This window comes from Arachis ipaensis, chromosome B4 (genome assembly GCF_059453495.1).
Source record: "Arachis ipaensis isolate K30076 ecotype BB chromosome B4, ASM5945349v1, whole genome shotgun sequence".
Lineage (NCBI taxonomy): Eukaryota > Viridiplantae > Streptophyta > Magnoliopsida > Fabales > Fabaceae > Arachis > Arachis ipaensis.
The window spans coordinates 23,997,035-24,000,943 of record NC_142439.1 but is presented as its reverse complement, the minus strand read 5'-3'; the positions used below and the strand labels follow the sequence as shown (position 1 = coordinate 24,000,943).

The 3,909-nt window shown below is 34.9% G+C and overlaps 1 non-coding gene across 1 annotated transcript; it reads right to left on the bottom strand.

Moving 5' to 3' along the window:
- Window positions 1-3,537: 3,537 nt before the first annotated feature.
- Window positions 3,538-3,645, bottom strand: LOC148566931 (small nucleolar RNA R71). Its single transcript, XR_015881777.1, has one exon. It is a non-coding gene; the product is annotated as a small nucleolar RNA R71 (small nucleolar RNA).
- Between the last annotated feature and the right edge of the window lie 264 nt (window positions 3,646-3,909).

The following is a 3,909-nucleotide window of genomic DNA, read 5'->3' as shown; positions in this document are numbered from 1 at the left end:
CTAGCCTTCTGCCCAAATCTGGCGTCCAGCGCCAGATTAGGATCCAAAACCAGAGTTGAACGCCCAAACTGGCACAGAAACTGGCGTTCAACTCCACAAATGGCCTCTGCACGTGCAACACTTAAGCTCAGCCCAAACACACACCAAGTGGGCCCCGGAAGTGGATTTATTCATCAATTACTTACTCATGTAAACCCTAGTGACTAGTTTATTATAAATAGGACCTCTTACTATTGTATTAGGCATCTTTTGATCATCTTAGGATCTTAGGATCATCTTTGAACGCATTGTTCTCAGACCATGGGGGCTGGCCACTCGGCCATGCCTGGACCTCTCACTTATGTATTTTCAACGGTAGAGTTTCTACACTCCATAGATTAAGGTGTGGAGCTCTGCTGTTCCTCAAAGATTAATGCAAAGTACTTCTATTTTCTATTCAATTCTTCTTATTTCGCTTCTAAGATATCCATTCGAACCCAAGAACATGATGAAGGTGATGATTATGTGTGATGCTCATCACCATCTCCCCTATGAACGCGTCCCTGACAAACACTTCCGTTCTACATGAATTAAGCTAGAATGAGTATCTCTTAGATCTCTAACCAGAATCTTCGTGCCGTAAGCTAGAATGATGGCGGCATTCAAGAGAATCCGGAAGGTCTAAACCTTGTCTGTGGTATTCTGAGTAGGATTCAATGATTGAATGACTGTGACGAGCTCCTAACTCGCGATTGCAGGGCGTTAGTGACAGACGTAAAAGGATAGTAAATCCTATTCCGGCATGATCGAGAACCGACAGATGAATAGCCGTGTCGTGATAGGGTGCGTGAGCATATTATTCACTAAGAGAATAAGATGAAGCCATTGACAAGGGTGATGCCTCCAGACGATTAGTCGTGCCGTGACAGGGCATTGGATCATTTTCCCGTGAGATGACCGAAAGTAGCCATTGACAGTGGTGATGTATCACATAAAGCCAGCCATGGAAAGGAGTAAGACTGATTGGATGAAGATAGCAGGAAAGCAGAGGTTCAGAGGAACGAAAAGTATCTCCATTCGCTTATCTGAAATTCTTGCCAATGAATCTACATAAGTATCTCTATCCCTTTTATTGTTTATTTTAATTTAATAAAGTATCATGTTTAAATCCGCCTGACTGAGATCTGCAAGGTGACCATAGCTTGCTTCATACCAACAATCTCCGTGGGATTCGACCCTTACTCACGTAAGGTATTACTTGGACGACCCAGTGCACTTGCTGGTTAGTTGTATCGAAGTTGTGACAATTATGAATTAAGATCAAAGCACCAAGCTTTGGAGCCATTACCAGGGATTTGTTCGAGCCTGGACATCACAATTTCGTGCACCAAGTTTTTGGCGCCGTTGCCGGGGATTGTTTGAGTTTGGACAACTGACGGTTCATCTTGTTGCTCAGATTAGGTAATTTTCTTTTTGTTTTGTTTTCAAAAATTTTTCAAAAAAAAAATGTTTTCAAAAATAAATTATTCTATAGCTTCAAAATTTTTAAGAATGAATTCTAGTGTTTCATGAAGCATGTTGAAGCCTGGCTGGCTGTAAAGCCATGTCTCAATTCTTATACTCAAGAGAAGAGCTTCTTTATCTTTCTTAGCCAATTGGCTGTTGAATGTAAGGAATGTCAGGCGTGTCATGTCTGAGTTACATACTAAAGCTTGGCTGGCTATTAAGCCATGCCTGACCCTTTGATTGGAGCTTTAGAGCATAAGATTCCTGGAATTCATATTAAAAAATTTTGAATCCTTATTTTTCTTTTTTCTAAATAATTTTCGAAAAAAAATAAATAAATAAAAATAAAAATACAAAAAAAAATTAGAAAATCATAAAAATAAAAAATATTTTGTGTTTCTTGTTTGAGTCTTGAGTCATATCATAAGTTTGGTGTCAATTGCATATGCATCTTGCATTTTTCGAAAATATCATGCATTCATAAGTGTTCTTCATAATCTTCAAGTTGTTCTTGGTAAGTCTTCTTGTTTGATCTTGATGTTTTCATGTTTTGTGTCTTTTCTTGTTTTACATGTGCATTTTTCGTTTCTTAGAGTCTAAAAATGAAAGATTTCTAAGTTTGGTGTCTTACATGTTTTCTTTGCATCAAAAATTTTTCAAAAATATGTTCTTGATGTTCATCTTGACATTCAAAGTGTTCTTGGTGTTCATCTTGACATTCATATCATTCATACATGCATTCATTGTTTTCATTCAAAAATTTCATGCATTGCATCATTTTTCTTGTTTTTCTCTCTCATCATAAAAATTCAAAAATCAAAAAATATCTTTCCTTTTTTTCTCTCATCAAATTCGAAAATTTGGATTGACTTTTTCAAAAATTTTTAAAATCAAGTTGTTTCTTATGAGTCAAATCAAATTTTCAATTTGAAAATCTTATCTTTTTCAAAATCTTTTTCAAAATTCAAAATCTTTTTCAAAATTCATGATTATTTTCGAAAATTCCAAAAAAATAATTTTCAAAAACCTTTTTCTTATTTTATATCATAATTTTCGAAAATAACATAATCAATTAAAATTTTGATTCAAAAATTTGAAGTTTGTTACTTGCTTGTTAAGAAAGATTCAAACTTTAAGTTCTAGAATCATATCTTGTGATTTCTTGTGAATCAAGTCATTAATTGAGATTTTAAAAATCAAATCTTTTTCAAAACTAATTCCTATCATATCTTTTCAAAAATATCTTCTTATCTTATCTTTTTCAAAAATATCTTTTCAAAATATCTTTTCTAACTTCCTAACTTCTTATCTTTTCAAAATTTGTTTCAACTAACTAACTAACTTTTTGTTTGTTTCTTAACTTTTTCAAAACTACCTAACTAACTCTCTCTCTCTAATTTTCGAAAATGTCTCCCCTCTTTTTCAAAAATTTCTTTTTAATTAACTAATTATTTTTATTTTTTATTTTTTGATTTCAAAAATTTTCGAAAATTACTAACATTTTTCAAAAACCATTTTCGAAAATCACTAACTCTTTTTCAAAATAATTTTCGAAAATTATCCCTCTCTCATCCTATTCTGAAAAGAAAATTAAGAGACGCTAAATTACAACAATCCAGAGATAACTTAATTGAAAATTTCGAACAAGTAAAGGAGATGGCAGCCGAACCCAACAACAATGCAAGGAGAATGCTTGGTGACTTTACTACACCTAATTCCAATTTACATGGAAGAAGCATCTCCATTCCTGCCATTGGAGCAAACAATTTTGAGCTGAAACCTCAATTAGTTTCTCTGATGCAGCAGAACTGCAAGTTTCATGGACTTCCATCTGAAGATCCTTTTCAGTTTTTGACTGAATTCTTGCAGATATGTGATACTATTAAGACTAATGGAGTAGATCCTGAAGTCTACAGGCTCATGCTTTTTCCTTTTGCTGTAAGAGACAGAGCTAGATTATGGTTGGATTATCAACCCAAAGACAGCCTGAACTCTTGGGATAAGCTGGTCACGACTTTCTTAGCCAAGTACTTTCCTCCTCAAAAGCTGAGCAAGCTTAGAGCTGATGTTCAAACCTTCAGACAGAAAGAAGGTGAATCCCTCTATGAAGCTTGGGAAAGATACAAACAGTTGACCAAAAAGTGTCCTTCTGACATGCTTTCAGAATGGACCATCCTGGATATATTCTATGATGGTTTATCTGAGCTATCAAAGATGTCACTGGACACTTCTGCAGGTGGATCCATTCACCTAAAGAAAACGCCTGCAGAAGCTCAAGAACTCATTGACATGGTTGCTAATAACCAGTTCATGTACACTTCTGAAAGGAATCCTGTGAGTAATGGGACGCCTATGAAGAAGGGAGTTCTTGAAGTTGATACTCTGAATGCCATATTGGCTCAGAATAAAATATTGACTCAGCAA